The sequence below is a fragment of the Mustela lutreola genome, chromosome 13, assembly GCF_030435805.1.
Source record: "Mustela lutreola isolate mMusLut2 chromosome 13, mMusLut2.pri, whole genome shotgun sequence".
In the NCBI taxonomy this organism is placed as follows: Eukaryota; Metazoa; Chordata; class Mammalia; order Carnivora; family Mustelidae; genus Mustela; species Mustela lutreola.
In genome coordinates this window covers 84,793,899-84,813,195 of record NC_081302.1, presented here as the reverse complement: position 1 = coordinate 84,813,195, position 19,297 = coordinate 84,793,899, and the positions used below count along the sequence as shown (strand labels likewise).

General features: G+C 41.2%; 1 long non-coding RNA gene across 1 annotated transcript; it reads left to right on the top strand.

Moving 5' to 3' along the window:
• The first annotated feature begins 528 nt into the window (after nucleotides 1-528).
• Nucleotides 529-11,459, top strand: LOC131813502 (uncharacterized). Its single transcript, XR_009346850.1, has 3 exons — nucleotides 529-679; nucleotides 8,551-8,675; nucleotides 11,367-11,459. It is a non-coding gene; the product is annotated as an uncharacterized LOC131813502 (long non-coding RNA).
• Nucleotides 11,460-19,297: the final 7,838 nt, after the last annotated feature.

Below are 19,297 nucleotides of genomic sequence, written 5' to 3'. Positions count from 1 at the left end.
TAGATTACTGGCTATGGCAGTAACAGTTTAGCTTGGTAGTTCAGGAAAGGTTTCTCTGGAGAAATGCCATTTGAGGGAGGAAACTTGAAGGAAAGGAGAGGATGAGCTATGTGAGGTTTTTTGTTGTTGTTGTTGTTTTTTTTTTTTTTTTTAGATTTTATTTATTTATTTGACACAGAGAGAGAGAGAGAGAGAGCTGGAGAGGGAACATAAGCATGGGGAGTGGGAGAGGGAGAAGCAGGCTTCCCGCAGAGCAGGGAGCCAGATGCAGGGCTCGATCCCAGGATCCTGGGATCATGACCTGAGCCAAAGGGAGATGCTTAACGACTGAGCCACCCAGGTGCCCCGAGCCATGTGAATTTTTGAGAGAAAAGCATCAAGGGTGAAGATTGCCTTGGCGTGTTCAAGAAACAGCGAGAACTCCTGTCCTGGAAAGAACAGAAGGGAGGTCACTGAGGTAGGTGAGGTCACATTTTGTTCTCTTTGTGACAAGAAGTCACTGGAACGTGAGGAAGGGACTGAGGGGTCCTGGCTACCAAGGCTCCCCCTGGCTGCTGGAGGAGAACAAGCTGGGCGGTGAAGGGGGTCCCCAGGAGACACAGCAGGAGGTGCTACGAAGACAGTACAGACAAGAAGAGATGCCCACAGAGCTGGAACTGCCCACTCTCTGGATAAACAGGTTAAAAGACTGGGGCACCCTTATCCCTTAATATTTGGTACACAAATCGTCTTCTAGAAGTATATCATTTTAATTATCTTTTTTAAAAACAAAAATTTGGGTTCCTACTATATATGCAGGATCATGTTATGTGGTTTATTTGGTTTGGGTTTGGGCTGGTATGACTTTTTTGGTGCCTGCTTCCTTGCTTCTGACGATCTTGCCTTCCTTTCCTTTCCTTTCCTTCCTTCCTTCTTTCCTTCCTTCTTCCTCTCCTCCTTCTCCTCCTTCTTCTTTACTTTTTCTTGTTTATTAGTAAAACGTACACACAGTAAAGTTCTTAAATTTTGAGTACGTCGCTCAGTGTGGGCTTACCTCTGTGTCCACCTGTTTAGTCACTATCCAGGCCAACACATTAAACATTTCCATCACCCAGTGGCTTCCCGTGTGCCTCACCCGGCCCCACCCAGCTTCTGTGTCTTGATTTGTTGAGATTTAGGAATAGATCGCAAATATCTCTCAGGTCAGTCCATACAGACCTCCAAAATTATTTTCAGTTTTTGTATGGTATTCCATTTTATTTAATGGATGTTTCACCATTTCCATACCTGCTGGTATATTTAGATTCTTTCCAATTTTTAAGGTTTTGTAAATCACCCTGTAATGGCCATTCTCACAAATACATCTTATCTCAATTGTCTATTCCCTCCAGGAGGTAGGATTGCTGAATCAAAGGAAGGCACACTTTTTCAAAAAAAAAAAAAAGATTTTATTTATTTATTTGAGCACAAGCAGGGAGGACAGCAGAGGGAGAAGCAGACTCCCTGCTGAGCAGGGAGCAGGATGCAGGACTCCATCCCAGGATCATGACCTGCGTGGAAAGCAGATGTTTAACCGATTAAGCCACCCAGGTTTCCCTAATATTTTTGAAAGGAGGTTTGAGAGTCCTTTAGAGAGAGCATTTCAAAGAGACTGCTAGACAGATGAAGGGAGAGAAAGCACCACCTGCTCTTGTGGAGGGGCTCTTCAGATAGGGAGCGCAGGCTGAAGGAGCCACAGTGATAGCAGGCCTTTACACAGACACTTGTGAAACAAGCAACATTGTCATTGTCATTCCTATTATTGTTCCTGGTATTATTATCCTCATAGACAAATGAGAAAAAATTTAAAAGGGATAGAATTAGAGTTGACCAGTTGTCTCAAATGAAATACTCTGCCATTTACAGAGTCAGCACTTAAACCCAGATAGTCTGACTTGTGCCCCAGAGCTTTTCCCAGTTAAGCTGAGGGCCTTTGTTCACTTTTTATTTGTTTCCTCCTTTCTTCCCTGGTCTGTGATTTATTAGGTTCTAGGGTGAGTGGGTGTGAATGAACCTGGATTATCTTCCTGAGACAAGAAGGAAGACTTGGCTTGACTTCTCCAGTTAAGTCAGAAAAGTTCCCTATGGAAGTGAAAGTTCCCATCGACCAAAAGATGGTTTGAGTAACAAGGAATCTTATAGCATTGGATGGAAACACTTTAAAACTGTCTACATCTACAAATTCAAAAGGATACTAAAAACAGCAATGATAACACCGTTGTTGGTCACCTTCAGAGCTAGGGACCCACATTTTATTGTCAAGATTAGCAAATAAAAGAAAGAATTGGGTATTTATTTTTCCATTCCAGTATGAACTATTGTACTGGGTAACCAGAGAGGGACAAGCGGAGGCTTCTATTTACAAAGTATTCCAGCTAATAAATGAAGAAAACAAGGTAGAATATTAGCACTGTGTGACCCTTATATGGGCTCTAGTTAAGAAGTGTCAATGGCTGATAAATAAACAAAAAATAAGCAGACAGTGTGAACGTACACACCACCACCTGTGAAGTATTCTTGCCCAAAATGTAAAGCTTAAATTTGATCCCACATCTAAATCTAACCACTGATTTTCTGAAAGTATAGGGGAAAGGGGAAACTTGCTAAGTGACATTACGTGGGGCAGCCGTGAGAAACGCTACCGGCTTTCTTTACCAAAAATTTGCAAAAAGAAAAAGAAATGGAAGGGAAGTTTATGGATTAAAAGAAAAATAAGTTGGTGAGTTTTATGTTGTACAAGTTATACCTCAATCACGCTGCTCTAAAAAACGAATTAAGAAGTTTATCAGCCAAGAGACATATAGATCTTTTTTGGATCCTAATTTGAAGAAGAAACTGCACAAAAAAAATTACAGTTCTGTGAGACAATCAAGAATTTGAACACTGTTCATTTGATAATATTAGGAAATTAATGTTTAAAATGATTTTAGGTGTAATGTTGGTATTACCGTTATATTTTAAAAGAAGAATCTTATCTCTTAGTGACACATACTTGAAATATTTATGGATGAAATGATATTATTTTTAGGATTTGCTTCAGTATAATTGGGAGGGGAAGTAGGTGGGGTATAAATGGAACAAGACCTGCTCCTGGATGGTAATTGAAGAATTTGGATTTAATACATGGACGGTCATTGTACTATTCTGTGTTTGCGTATTTGAACATTTCATGATAAAAACTTTTTAAAAGTCAGTATTTAGGTATGCAAATATTTAAAAGAACACTTACCCAACTTTGTTTAAAAAAATTTTTTTAAAGATTTTATTTATTTATTTGACAGAGTGAGACAAAGAGAAAGTGTGGGCAGAGGGAGAGAGAGAAGCAGATCCCCTGCTGAGCACAGAGCCCAGTGTGGGTCTCGATCCCAGGACCCTGAGATCATGACCTGAGCTGAAGGCAGACATTTAACCAGCTGAGCCACCCAGGGGCCCCTGTTTTTAAAATGTTTTTAAAAATTAGAGAAAACCTAAGTGCAGAAAAGTTGATAGTCTTGGTGTCTCTGTGGGATGTAATACTGTGCTTCCGTTACAAATGGAGATGTTCACAATATGTTGTACATGAGAAAGCAGCTTATCATAAAGGTAGTTGTAAATTTTTTTTTATCATTTTGTTTTTTTCATCATGGTAAGTTTGATCTTTCATTCCCATCCTCTAGCTCCTCCTCCCCTCTCCCCTCTTGTAACCATCAGTTTGTTCCCTATAGTTAAGAGTCTGTGTCTTAGTTTGCCTCTGTCTCTCCTTTTTTGCTCCTTTTCTCATTTCTTTTGTTTCTTAAATTTCACATATGAATGTGATCATATGATATGATCAGTCTTTCCCTGACTGACTTATTTCTCTTTGCATAATACTCTCTAGCTTCATCCATGTCATTGTAAATGGCAAGATTTTATTCTTTTATATGGCTAAGTAATATTCATATATAGATAGATAGATAGATAGATAGATAGACTTATCTATATATGTGCCATCTCTTCTTTAACCATTTATCATCTTTTAACCAGTCCCTATTGATGGACATTTAGGTTTTTATGATTTTTCAGTATTATAAAAAATGCTGTGGTGAGCCTGGGTGGTTTAGTCAGTTAAACATTTGACTCTTGATTTCAGTTCAGGTCATGATCTCAGGGTAATGTGATCAAGCCCCATGTCAGGCTCTGCACCGAGCGTGGGGACTGCTTAAGATTATCTCTCTCTCCCTCTACCTGTTCCCCCTCTCTCTGTCTCTAAAAACAACAACAACAAAACACTGTAAAACATCTTTATGCATTCATTTTTACTTTGTGTTGTAAGTATTTCTGTAGGATAAATCCCTGGAAATGGGATTCCTGTGCATGCGACCTCATGTCATTGTAAAGTGTCTGTGCATTTGTTCTGTCTGTATAGAGATAGTATTTTGACATATAAACTCATTCTCATTAGTTCCTTTTTATCCCACATTCCCTTCCATCATTAAATCCAGACCATGAGATATGCTTACTGCCTTTGAGAGGGCCGCAACTCAAAAGAGTTGAACGTACTGAGTCATCAGTTAATTTCATAAAGAAATGAATCACCAAAATGGACTTTTGATGCTCATGACAGAGACAGAAGCTTTGAAAGAAAATTCTTTCTGAGTTACCAAAACCTAGTATGAGCGCCAAACTTTCAAAGTTTATGCCATAAATAAATGATTCAGGAAAATTTGATGGTGATGTAAAAGCAAGTTGTTCTACCCAAGAGGAGATTAAAGGTCACTGGGTGAGGATGAACTTCAGAGAGATGAAGATAAGAATCATGGAGACACACTTTGATGGTGTCTCTGAAAAGCAGCCTCGTTCAGCCTGGATGAAAGCTAATAGTAGCCCTGGAAAACACTGAGGGGATGCCACAGCCCAGGGAAGCCATAAGGCTCTTTGTAGAGCCCCAAGCCCCAGGCCTCTTGAGTCACGAGAGCCTGGATGGGTGAGGCTCCTGAGCAGATGGCCTGAGGATAGCCTCATGTCATCCGGCACATCACAGCACATGAAAGGAATGTGGAGGTGGCTGAGAGAAGAGCCTTAACACAGCGACAAGGAGGACTCCAAAAACACGGACACTTGACCAATGACCACGTGGGACCAGGGCCATCTGTGCTAAGGGCTAGGAATAGAACAGTGAACAAGACTTACACAGGCCTTCCCTTCACAGAACTTGCAGACATCCATGGATGACACAAAATAGCTGGATAATTGTTACATGGGAATGTAACGTAATATATTGGAATGTACAGTTTCCTAGAGTAAATGGAAGACTTTATTTTTTTTTCAAAGATTGTATTTATCCATTTGACAGAGAGAAAGAGAAAGTGAGAGAGGCACACAAGCAGGGGGAGTGGCAGAGGGAGAAGCAGGCTCCCCACCCAGCAAGAAGTCCGACGCGGGACTCGATTCCGGGACCCCGGGACCATGACCTGAGCCAAAGGCAGCGCCTAACAACTGAGCCACCCAGGTGCCTCTACAACTGAGACTTTAAAAGGGAATAGAAACCTGCTGGGTACAAGGTGTGTAGGATGGTCTTCAAGCTGAGTGAACATTGTGCAAAGGCTCAGAGATAGGAGATAGAATATTTAGGAGCCTGGCTAGAGAGGCGAGTTATGACTGGTAGGTAGAAGGAACCAGTTTCCAAGAACCTAGACCACATTAATCAATTTGTATTTTGTCCTGAAGACACTGGGGAGCCATTGGGAGATAATCTATCTATTTTTATCATCTATTTTTTTGAAGTTCCCTGCTTTATTAATTAACTAAATCTATAGCTAATTTTCTAATGAAAACTGTAAGATATAAAGTAATTATAAAATGTGGGGAACAGACAGCACCATGAGTTATTGTTAAAGCAAGAACCTCACATAATTTAAACTAAAACCCCCAAACCAATCAATTATTTAGGATACGATAATAATAATGTCACTGAGAGTTTAAGATGACTAAGAGGCACCAAATGGTTTGTAGCAGGGAGTGCTATCATTAGTTCTGTGTATTAAACAGAGCACTTGGGGATGCCTGGGTAGTTCAGTCAGTTAAGCACCTGCCTCTAGCTCGTGTTATGACCCCCGGGGTCCTGGGATCGGGTTTCCCATTAAGTTCCCTGCATTTCCCTCTACCCCTTCCCCCTGCTTGTGATCTCTCTCTCTCTCTCTTTATCTCTCTCTCTCTCTCAAATAAATAAAATGTTTATTAAAAAAAAAAAAACAACACAGCGGGCGCCTGGGTGGCTCAGTGGGTTGAGCCGCTGCCTTCGGCTCAGGTCTTGATCTCAGGGTCCTGGGATCGAGTCCCGCATCGGGCTCTCTGCTCAGCAGGGAGCCTGCTTCCTCCTTTCTCTCTCTGCCTACTTGTAATCTCTCTCTGTCAAATAAATAAATAAAATCTTAAAAAAAAAAAAAAAAAAAAACAGCATACTTGGGCTGTTGTGTGGAGAATGGAACGTAGGGGTCCAACCTGGAAACAGGCAGAACAGGCAGGAGGGCCAGAGACCCAAACCAGGCTAGAAACTAGAGTAACCCTGGAGCCTTATTACCCAGGCCCTGATTTGCCTAAAACCTACCCAAGTTTGTGACTATTGTCATCTCTTGCCATCTGTTGGGGTGCCTTTCACTCTCAAACACAACCTGGTTTGGAGGCTCCAACAGTGGCAGTGGAGTTGGAGAGAAACCAGCTGGGATTTGAGAGCTCTTTGGGACATAGATTAAGCTTGGTGACGGGTCAGATGTAGGGGTGAGGCATGTTGTCTCCCAGGGCTGTGGCATGAGCAGTGCTGGAGACGCACAGTGCTTTTCAGAATATAAGGAGCACCTTGTACAGTGCTGGCTCCAAATCTCTTGGATTTGGTACTTCAGCAGCTTCCCACCTAAAGGGATGAGTAAGGGTTGTCTTTGGAGGGAAAGGGAGAGTTTTCCAGCAGAGAGAACAAATCCAATAATACAGAGACAAAAGGCAAAATGTCACCTTTAGGGGCAAGTGCGAACATTTCGTCTCACGGTGGTAGGAGGCTCCTTGGTGTGAGGGAAGAGGTCGGGGTAGTCGGGCTCTGGAGGGTGGGTCTTAGCAAGGGTCTGGGCGCGGCCCGAGACTTGCCCATGACTCACTGTGGCTCTGTGTTAGATTCTCACACTGGACTGTGACTGGGAGGGTCATGTACAGTAGCTTTAAAAAAAAAAAAACCAGAGGAGGACTTCCCCTATCTCTTTTCTTCTTTTCTTTAGTAGGAAAACATCAACACCCAGAACCTTCACCAAAGATAGGATGACAGAGCTGTCCCACAAGCCTGGACCACTATACCTGGATTATTATATGAAAAAGAAAGGAACTTCTGTATTATTCAGGGCTTTGTTTTTCCAAATCTTTTCATTAGAGCAATCGAACCTGTGTACTAAAAAGCAATAGGTATTAATAAACTAATTTAGACATGTTGAATAGAGGTCCCTGCTCTCTGCTGATATGGTACCCTTGAATAATTTTAATCTCTCAGTTCCCAAAGTCCTGGACCCCCAGCTGAAAGCCTGGACTTTTGCTAAACAGTCTAGGGGGTGAGTTCCCCATTGAGAGCTCAGGGAAACCAGGAAACAGAAGGAAGAATCTAATGCTGAGAACTGGCTTGGAGGCCAGAATCAGTCAAATGGGGACCACCCTTCTAAGTGTCTACGGGTTTGCTGAGCCACATTGGGGGAGCCACTGTGGAAAACTGCTCAAGTTTGGGCCTCCCTGTTAAATTCAAAAGACAAATAATTATTAAGCAATGAATGGTGAATGGGCTTCAGGGAGCTCAGGAGAAAAGCACAGATACTCACAGATACCCACTCAGGGTATGTCCCTCCTGCGAAGAAAGCCTCGGGGAATAAGAGTTTTCTTAAGGGCCCCAACTAGGTATACTCTATTTACTGGGCACAAACTGGATGCCTGGCAAATGGATCAGGTATGAAGAAGTACAAAGTTGAATAAAACAATGCCCCTACCATCGAATAGCTAACATCACAGTGGGAAAACAGATGAAGAACTATAATGTGATCCCTAGGAAACTCCACATCTAGGGACAGCCCTTTCATTCCTCCTGATGCACTGATGGAAAGCATCCACTAATGGAATCCCACTCTTGCCTGGAAGGTTACCTACTGGGCTTGTGTGGGACTCAAAGATGAGATCACTACCCCACTCTGTACAGAAAAACCCACTTTTAGTGACAGTGCAGCTCATCTCTCAAATCCAAAGGAACATTACACACAGTCAATACTGGTAGATATGTTGGCTCTGACTTCAGAGAGTTGTGTAAACAAACCCCTGCTCAATTGGAAACTAACCCTCTAATCTTTCCCTGCCCTTCTAACTCATTCAAGTATCAATTCTCAGAGTCTGAGTGTCTCACAAAAATACCTTCTAATGGATCTATCCCATGGTTTTGTTTACTTTGTTTATCAGAAGAACCTCCAATGGTATATTTTTATCCTTAATAGGTCTCCTTTAAGGCAGGTCAATCTTTCAATTCATTTTGGCTTACAGAATTTTTTCTTTTTTCAGAAGGTAGCCAGCCAGTTCGAAAGGCCAAGTTTCTGAGCATGGGGTGTAATTTGTATGGGTCACACCCAGGAGCAGCCTACATTACCAACGCTATGCTTCCATCCTTGGTACCTCCAACCATCAAGGTAAAAGATGTGAAATGCATTAAAAGACCATTTTCTCCCCTTCACTTGTAATGGATAACTAAGAAGTGTAAAAAGGAGAAGGAGGATGCTTATAGAATTTTATGGATATATGTGCATAAAATGTATACATAGAAATAAATACATATACATAAAATGTGTATTTATATACATAGTCTGGCTTTGGTTTCAGAACAATGACAGCTTCATAATATGAATTGGGAAGTGTTCTATTTGCTGGAAAATTCATCTAGAGTTGACCTTATTTCTTCCTTAAATGGATGAAAGAATGCACAGGTGAAACCATATAGGCCAAGTAGACCTACAGTTTACTGTATGTATTAAAAACATCTCTTCTCTTTTAAGAGGTCTTTATAACCTCCCAAGTGAGTATGGTATTCATCTGCTTACTTAAACATTGACTGAGCTAGAAGTGCTGTGTGCTTTGGGTACACAATGAAGATCTCCAACCTAACAGAACCCAACTGAAGTGACATGTGCTTAACTTCTGAGTCACCTTAAAAAGCTCTTTGGTCTTCAGATTGTTTGTTTTGGGGATGTCTTTGTTATGTAGTTTTATAAATGACATGCAGATTGGCTGAAAGCAGCTATAATTTGACACTCTATAATAGTTTAAAACCAGATGCCTGGCCAAAAAGCATATTAAGAGATGCTCAACATAGCTAATCATTAGGGAAATGCAAACCAAAACCACAGTAAGCTATCACTTCACATCTATTCAGATGGTCACTATTAACCAAATAAGTAAATAAATAAAAACAAAAACAGAAAAGCCTGAGGAGCAGGTTTCAGACTTAGCAGGTGTCTAATGGCCTACAGACCTGTTCTCAAGGAATATAGGCTATAGACACCATCTTGGCACTTTTCTTCTGCCTTTCTCTTCTGGTATCTCCCAAAAAAGAGGTTATACACTCACCCAAGGGCCCCAATTTTGTAATTGCAACCCAGAGGACACCTATATATCTCCTGGCTCTGGTGGCCAGTGGGGCTAATGATTGTTATAACTTCAAGACTGTATATATTTGTACACATTTAAAAGCTGATGACTAAGGGTCTTGCTTCCAATCAGCCTCAGTCTAGGTGCTAAGATCTTCCCCTTTGGGAAATTGACAAGTCTGTGTACATATGTAACTACATGGAACTACTAAAAATATAATAGACCGCTTGGACAAAAACAAAGGTTTGAGAGACAAGACAGACCTGGGGGAGGGTTGAACACAAGGTATATCTCCTGCACAAGGGCACTCCTTCATGATTGGGACAGAAATCGCAATACCATAGAAATCAATACAGAGAGTCAAGCAAAATGAAAAAAAATAGAGGAATATGTGCTAAGGGGGGGGGGGAGAGAAAACTTAAGGAAAAAATAAAAACACCTTAATGAAACAGAGATAATTTATCTGATAAAGACTTCAGAGTCATGGTTATAAAGATGCTCACCAAAATGGGGAGAAGAATAGATGAACAGAGTGAGGACTTCAACAAAGAGATAAAATATAAGAAAGTGCCAAAGAGAGGTCACAGAGTTGAAGAACACAATAACCAAAATGAAAAGTACAGTAGAGGGGTTCAACAGCAGACTAAATGAGGCAGAAGAAAGGATCAGTGAATGTAAAGACAAGGCAGTGGAACTCACCTGATCAGAGCAGCAAATAGGAAAAAGGATGGAAAAGAAAAAAAAAAAAAAAAAAAGAAGAAGAAGAAGATAGCCCAAGGAACTTATGGGACAACATAAAACAGACTAAATTTGTATTATAGTGCTCCCAGAAGGAGAAGTAGAAAAGTGGGAAGAAATTTTATCTGAAGAAATAGTGGCTAAAAACTTCCCTAACCTGGTGGAGGAAAAAGACATCCAGAATGAGGAAGTCTAAAGAATTCCAACAAGAAAATCCACACCAAGACACATTATAGTTAAAATGTCAAAATGTCAAAAATTAAAGAAAAAGAATCCTAAAAGCAGCAAAAGAAAAAAATAAATTGTTAACATACAAAGGAACTCCAATAAAACTATCAGCAAATTTTCTAGCAGAAACCATGAAGGCAGAGGGGATTGGCATGATACAGTCAAAGTGCTGAAAGAAAACACTTCCAACCAAAAAAACTTCCAACCTAGCCTACCTGGCAAACATCATTTAGAATTGAAGGAGAGATAAATAATTTTACAGACAAGCAAAAGGTAAAGGACTAAATCAGGCTTACAAGAAATGTTAAAGAGAATTCTTTAAGCTGAAAAGAAAATATGATAGTAACAAGAGCAGAGAAGAGAATAAGTCTCACTGAACAGGTAAATATATATAAAGTAGCGTACTAACCACATATAAAGCTAGGATGAAAGTCAAAAAATGAAGTAGTAAAAATAAGTATGATTATAATAACTAGTTACAGGATACAAGAGAAAAAGAGGTAAAATCTGACATTAAAAACAGAAAACGTGGGGAGAAATAGAGTAAAAATTTTGAGCTTTAGGGATATTTGTGGAAAATGGTCCCCTTTGAGATGGCATGGAAGCTTGGAGACCTCTTCCCATACCTTGCCCCATGCATCTCTTCCATCTGGCTGTTCCCGAGTTATCTCCTTTTATAATAGACCCATGATCCAATTGGTTATGTTATGGTGAGCTTCCTAGGAAAAGGTCATGAAGTATTGTAATGAAGCTTCCTTGTGTCTCCACAGTATGTCCAAATTGACCACTTGGAAAGCCCCAAAGGTTCTGACTCGTGACAGCTTCCAAGTGTCAGATTGGCAAAAGCTCTCCTCCATCTGGTGACTCAGGTATCTAGGTTCCTTCCATTTGTCATCTCAACTTTTGTAATATAGCATATCTGGATAGTCACCAACTTCTTGTACCCCAGAATTGCCTACTCTGGGACAAGGCTACTGCAGTGACTCTTGATGCCACACCATGTATCCCCCTCAGTCCACCTGGACTCACCTACAGTTTCTACCTGCATCTCCCTTTACTGCCCAAGGGTTTCCTCTGGTACCGAGGAGAACGGTGTCAGATGTTAACACCCAAGGCCAAACCCTCAACTACTGTGGCAGGAAAATCTCGAATAAATGGTCCAGCCTTCTTAACCTCCAGAGAGACCATTTAGAGATTTTATTTATTTATTTGAGAGAGTGAGTGAGTGACAGCACAAACAAAGGCAGAGGGAAAAGCAGATTCCCCACTGAGCAGGGAACCCAAGATGTGGCTTAACGCAGGGACTCTGAGATCACAACCTAAGTAGAAGACAGACACTTAACCAACTGAGCAACCAGACACCCTGATACTCTGGCAGTCCATAAGGAAATGTGTTTATCTTGAAAGCACCTGGCAGAGGTGGCATGGACGGAGCTGAGCTGCTAGAAAGACCCTATTTCTCAAACTCAGCTTTCTACATGGGAATTACTCCAAAGGAACCCTTATCAAGCAGACTTCCAGCTCTGTGTAATCCATATTCTAAAGTGCCTAATGTTTCCATCATGAATCACCCCTTAGGAATGAAACATGGATATGCCAATGCCTTTGCCAAGAAGGGAACAAACTCTGTAATGTTCACCAATATCCTAGAAAGGAGCTGCTAGTAATAATCCTTCAGAATGTCCTACTGTATGTCAGATATTTGTGTGTGGACATTGTCACTTGTGCCTCATCACACTTCTATATCAAGAACAACAGTTGATATTCTCATATTTCAGAAGATAAACTGAATTTGAGAGATTTTGACTTGGCTGGACAACTAAGGAGCAGAGGGCGTGAATACAGGGCTCAACATAATGACTCTCAGAATCTTAGATGAAAAGTTGATTTACTTCTGAATAGGAGTGCATTAAAATTTTTTTCTTAAGATTTATTTATTTATTTGAGAGAGAGAACACAACGGGGAGGGGTAGAGGGAGAGGGAGAGAGAATCTGAAGCAGACTCCACACTGAGTGTGGAACATAACATGGGGTTATGACCCATGATCTCTTATGACCCTGAGATCACCACCTGAGCTTAACCAAGACTCAGCCACTCAACTGACTGAGCCACCCAGGTGCCCTACATTTGAAAAATTAGATTTTGATTATACAGTGGTAAATTTTCATTGTGGAAAAATTAGAAAATATAAAAGAGCCAGAGAGGAAACTAAACATTGGTTAGACATAATCCCACAAGGCAAAGAAGAATTTATTTTCAATTTTGGATGTATTCTTCTTCTTTTCCATTAGCATTATGGATTTTTAACAAAAATGAGTGAGAATATATAAAATTTTGTTATGTGAATATATTATTATTTATTTAACAAAAAAATTTTGAGCTTTAGAATATGATCAAAATTAAGTTGTTACCAACTTAAATTATTATAAATATAAGTTCTTACATAAGCCTCATGATAACCACAAGGTAAAAACATATAGTAAACACACAAAAGATAAAGAGAAAGGAATCTAAACACACCACTAAAGAAAGTCATTGAGGGACACCTGGGTGTCTCAGTTGGTTAAATGGCTGACTTTGGCTCAGATCATAATCCCAGAGTCCTGGGATTGAGCCCCATGTCTGCTCACTGGGGAGTCTGATTCTTTCTCTCCCTCTGCCTGCCGCTCTGCCTGCTTGTGCTCTCTCTATTAAATAAATAAATAAAATCTTTAAAAAAAAAAAAAAAAGAAAGAAAAAAAGTCATTGAGCCACAAAGTAAGGAAGCAAAAGAAGACCAGAGAGGAACTACAAAAACAGTCAGAAAACAATGAACAGAACGGCAAGAAATACATACCTATCAAAAAATGTTATATAAATGGACTAAAGTCTTCAATCAGAATACATAGATTGTTTAGGCATTCATTGCCAGCAATGAATTCACTCTTTTTTTTTTTTTTAATTGAAGTCTAGGGGTGCCTGGGTGGCTCAGCCATCAAGCGTATGCTTTTGGCTTGGGCCCTGATCCCAGGGTTTTAGTAGTCCCTCATTGGGGTCCCTGCTTAGCTGGAGGCTTGCTTCTTCCCACTCCTCCTGTTTGTGTTCCCTCTCTTGCTGTCTCTCTCTGTCAAATACATAAATAAAATCTTTAAAAAAAAAAAAAAGAAAAGAAATCTTCCTTTTGTTGCTAATTTGGTAAGCATAGCAAAATGTTTACTAACAAACACAAGCAAGTCTCTAAATTTCTCTCTGACTACAATCCTGGACATTTCTCAAGATATATTTTTAACTAGAAAATAAAGAAATGTGATGCTTTAATATGATTTAGAAATTATAAAATGTGATGGGTCAAATTTGATTTAGAACATAAAGAAATGTAGTGTTCAGGCATGACTCCTTCTGGTTGCATGTTACAAAAAGCAAACCAGTAAAAGACCCCAGATCTAGTCACTTACAGACCTATAAAGGTACAGAATGAGGATACATTTTAACCCGTTTCCTGAAGAAAGGGTCCTTGTAGGAGAAAGCTGACAAAAGTAATAAGGCCCAAGTATGTGAGACCAACCAGACCTCAGATTACACTTGGGTATGCTAACAGCCATAATGGGCTTGTCTGTGTGTACTCAGAGTGACAAATCACGTGAGAGTCTAAAATACTTGTAAACTTCCTGATTTATCCAAAGTAAGCAGCAAGACATGGTCTGTGATGGGCGGGCTGCAGAGATGTGAGTGGCTGGCCACAACAGCCAGGGCCATCCCCAGCAGGTGGTCAAGCACAGGGGTGCGCTCACATCCAACAGCCTGGGAAGCTGGCACACTGCGTCCCGAAGCCCCTCCATAGTTCCTGAAGCTTCTGCCCCAACAGCCAAGGCTCCTCGCTGGTCAATCACCTTTACGCAATAGGAGGAAAGGGAGCTTTCCTCCAGATCCCTTACCGCCCCCTGCAGGAAAACCATCACAGTCACTGTACTATTTCAGGACAATTACCAGGAGCACAGAGATCAGAGGAGGGGTGCAGAGCTGGATTTGTGCCATGTGAGCAATTTTATGTTATCTCTGCAGAGCTTTGACTCTGCAATTAATTATCCCAAAACACCCAAATCCTGCCATTTTGACAGACTGACATCGTACAAGACAGTGGATCTTTCTATTCAACAACATGTTATTAAAGCTGATAAAAAGTCAAAACCATGCTCCCAAAACTGGACCCCCACGACCTTCATGCCAAACACGTATCACTTACAAGCACTCACTAAGTGGCAGACACTGTTGTACGTGCTTTACCAATATCAAGTCATTAAATTTAGTCCTCTTGACAATCTCACAAGGCTGGGACAGAGTTGAAGCATCACATTCAGAACCTGAGGCGAGATGAAAATGACAACGAACATCTGGCAGCCAAGATGGAACTGTGCAGGGGTTCCAAACAGGAAGTGCACCTTGGGTCTTCTCTTTCAGGATGTGGCAGGGTTGAGTGCTGGAGCTTAGAGCCCCTGAGTGAAGACATGCTCTGTGACAGCTCCTGTTGAACCATGTTGCTCCTTTTCTTCTTCTCAATAATCTTGAGAGTTTTATTATCCCAGTATAAGGGTGGGAAAGATTAGTTTTGAAGAGGGCGGGTAATTGGCCAGATTTACACGATTGGTAGTGATGAAGTGATGCCTCCTGAATGAGCCGCCAGATGCCACACCCAAGGCTTCCATGTGTGTCCTTGTGTGTGGGGGAGAAGGAGTGAAGGTGAGAAGGACCTGATGTTCACAGCAAAAGCAGAAATCATGGTGCTATTTAACCGTCGTCACTGTTTTCTTTTTTCCACTTCACTCATTGCTGAATTTCTTTTCATTCCCACGTAGTGAATATCATGATCTTGATATAAGGATCATAAACAGATATATTTGTTCAAGTTTATTTAAGTCAATGCAAATAATGTTGAAAGAAGGAAGAATGGGAGCAAAATTAAAATGCCTGGGAATCTCATGTTTGCATTACCTAGATTTGGAGGACAGAGTATGGGAAATGAGCATCATATTTATTCACAGGCTAAAGATCTGAAAAATGCCACATTTGGCATTTCCTGTCACTGCCATGTCACTAAACTCAGCCCTGACCTGCTGGGACCACCACCTACTCTAGGAATAGAGATTATTGGCTGAACTTCCTGTTGGGAAGCAGAGCCCCTGCACCTGGCAGCTGCTCCTCAGGGCTGAGCCCTCCCCATATTTTTAGCGAGGGAATTCCAGCCTTGCCTTAACTCCATGGCAGGCCACTGGAGTGAATCTGGACTGAGGTCAAGACAGAGTCAAATGTTACTGAATATCTGTAATTACTGCTTGTCCCTTTAAATTACCTTTTCTTTTTTTAAAAAAGATTTTATTTATTTGTTTGACAGACAGATCACAAGTAGACAGAGAGGCAGGCAGAGAGAGGAAGGGAAGCAGGTTCCCCGCTGAGCAGAGACCCCCCCTCCCCCCACCATGCAGGGCTCAATCCCAGGGTCCTGGGATCATGACCTGAGCCGAAGGCAGAGGCCTTAACCCACTTAGCCACCCAGGCGCCCCTTGAACTACCCTTTTAAACAGTAGCATATCTTTTATAGAAAATCCAAACCTAGAGTGGAACCCTCTGAAGATTCCCATTGGAGGTCATTCTATTTCTAAGGTTCTGATGACATCCTGGACTTAGCAATGACAGGTCATGTGTACGTGAAATTTGGAATGTAGACCAAATTCAGGGGATTTTCTACTTTGCTCCTAGTACAAAATGCATCTACAATAACCACCTTTGCTTTATATTTATTTTCCCATATGTTCTTAAATGTATTAGACAGGGCCAATTTGTCCTCACTCACTCATTCATACACACATAACTTCAACCAGCGTTTATTGAATGTTAGAACTCAGGTGCAAGCTGGGCCCTGGGACACAAGGGAAAAATACAGACCTACTGTCTTGGAAGAAGAAAGAAGAGAAATAACACTGGATAAATGTGAGTCAACTCTGTGTTACCGAGTTGGAAAGATAGAAGTGGTAACAAATAATTAAAATAGAATTTGTAAGATTAGAAGAGTAAAGACTTGGGGCTTGGAGAGGCTAACCAGAGCCTCTGTGACTTAAGATTCTGTGGGTGCAGGAGGAAGGGGGAATGAAGTGTCCTTCAGATGGAGGCATCAGCTGGTACCTGCAAACATAGGCAATAGGTTCTCTTTTCTTTCTTTTAATTTGTTAAAAGATTTTTATTTACTTATGTGAGAGAGAGAGGGAGAAAGCACGAGGAGGGGGAGGGGAAAAGGGAGAAGCCGGCTCCCTGCTGAGCAAGGACCCTGATGTGAGACTCCATCCCAGGACCCTGGGATCATGACCTGAGCCGAAGGCAGATGCTTAACAGACTGAGCCGCCCAGGCACCCCAATAGGTTCTCTTTTCTAACTTTGCCTCTGCCATGTGCTCTGATACTATTCTTCCCTCCAATACACAGGTATCTCTCAAGTGTGAGGTGACTATTAACACAAATGACAAACAATTGAGCTAAATCTCAAGTAGAGTCTCAGTTTACTCAGTGAGCTTTGTTTTGCTTGTTTATCTAAAAATTTATTCATTTCTTGGGTGGCTAATGATTCATGTTAACAGGAGTTTGGGAGAGGTTGGTTCCCACCATCCGGGAGGACTTGGAAGGGTTCAGGGCATCTGTGGAGGCAGGGCATCAGGGCATCACTGGAGAGGTGGTGGAAACAGCAAGAGAACTGGAGTTAGAAGTGGGGCGGGAAGATGGGCCCGCACGGCTGCCGTCTCATGGTCAGACTTGGACGGACGAGGAGCTGCTACTCGTGGATGAGCCAGGAAAGTGGATTTTTGAGCTGGAAACTGCTCCCGATGGAGATGCCGTGAAGACTATTGAAATGACCACAAAGGATTTAGAATCTTACATCAACTTAGTGAGAAAGCAGCAGCAGGGTTCGAGAGGACGGACTCCAATTTTGAAAGAAGTTTTACTAAGGGTGAACTACTATCAAACAGCATCGCACGGTACAGAGAAATAGTTCACGAAAGGAAGATTCTATCAGTGTGGCAAACCTCATGGTTCTCTTACCTCAAGAAACTGCCGCAGCCACCCCAGCCTTCAGCAAACCCCACCCCAGTCAGTCAGCAGCCATCAACATGGAAGCAGGACCCTCCACTGCAAAAAAATCAGGACTTACTGAAAACTCTCAGGTGATGCTTAGCATTCCTTATCAATACAGTATTTTAAAATTAAGATAAATATGTAATTTTTTTAGACATAATGCTATTGCACACTTAACAGACTATAATATAATATAAACATAACTTTTTTTTAAAGATTTTATTTATTTATTTGACAGAGAGAGATCACAAGTAGGCAGAGAGGCAGGCAGAGAGAGAGAGAGGAGGAAGCAGGCTCCCTGCTGAGCAGAGAGTCCGATGCGGGACTCAATCCCAGGACCCTGAGATCATGACCTGAGCTGAAGGCAGCGGCTTAACCCACTGAGCCACCCAGGCACCCTAAACATAACTTTTATATGCACTGGGAAGCCAAAAGAATTTTTGACTCAACTGATATGTGCTTTATTATAGTGGTCTGGAATTGAACCTGTAATATCTCGGAGGTCTGCCCATATATTCACTTGTTTGTTACCATTTCTTCCTTCAAAAGACCATAAAAGTGACTGGAACAGACTTTTTTTTTTTTTTCTGGTTTATTGAACACTCAGCCTGTACAGAGCCTGAAACTCAATAAATGTTCATTAATGTTTATTGATAAACCTAATTTTTGGTTTTTTTTCTATCAGAATTTTTGTCTTTTTTTTATGAGTTCTTCACATAGTTAAGATATTAGCCTTTTGTCAATATGCTTTAAGTATTTTCTTAGAATACTTGTCTCCAGTTTTCTTTATGCATTTTCTTACGCTATTGATAATATATTTTGCATACTACATTATAGACTTTCCCAGCTTGTCATGACCATAAACGTTTTCTCGTATCTTTAAAAAATCCTTTAAAATCAGGGCTCCCGGTTGGTAGAAGCTGAAATCTGCTATGTCTGGGCATGTCTTCTGACCCAGAAAAATGTGCTGGATGATATGTATGAGAGAGAGGGAACTTCCTTTGAAACAGGGAAATCTGGGGGTGCCTGACTGGCTCAGTGAGTGGAGCGTGCAACTCTTGATCTCAGGGTTGTGATTTTGAGCTTCACATTGGGCATAGAGATTATTTAAATAAATACAACTTTAAAACAAAACAAAGAATTCTGAGGAGAGGAGCCAGGTCCAAGGAGCTTGATTTACTATTTTTCACTCATTCTAAGGCATATTTCTTTTCTTTCATTTTAACACTCTGGATCAGGATGTATCTTACAATTGCTGGCATCTTACAATTACAGTTGGCAATGTTTTCCCTGTTAGTGGCCCATAGAGTAACAATGTGCCTCACACCCGGTAAGTCTTAGGTTTGAGGAAATACTAAAGGAAGTCTGGGTCACCTAAGGAGAGTGAGATTGACACCAGAGCAAGCAGTTCTTCCCTCTCTCCCAGCTAACTCTTAGCAAAATGGCCATGGACTCATTTTTAATTCAACGGTGAGCAGGGGATGGGGGATAAGAAGTAAAAATGAAGGGCGTATTCCAAGTATGAGGGGACGACTGGCACACAAGAGGGATTGTGTGGATTTCCTTATACCATGGTGTGACATTTAGGGGGCTGGGGCAGGAT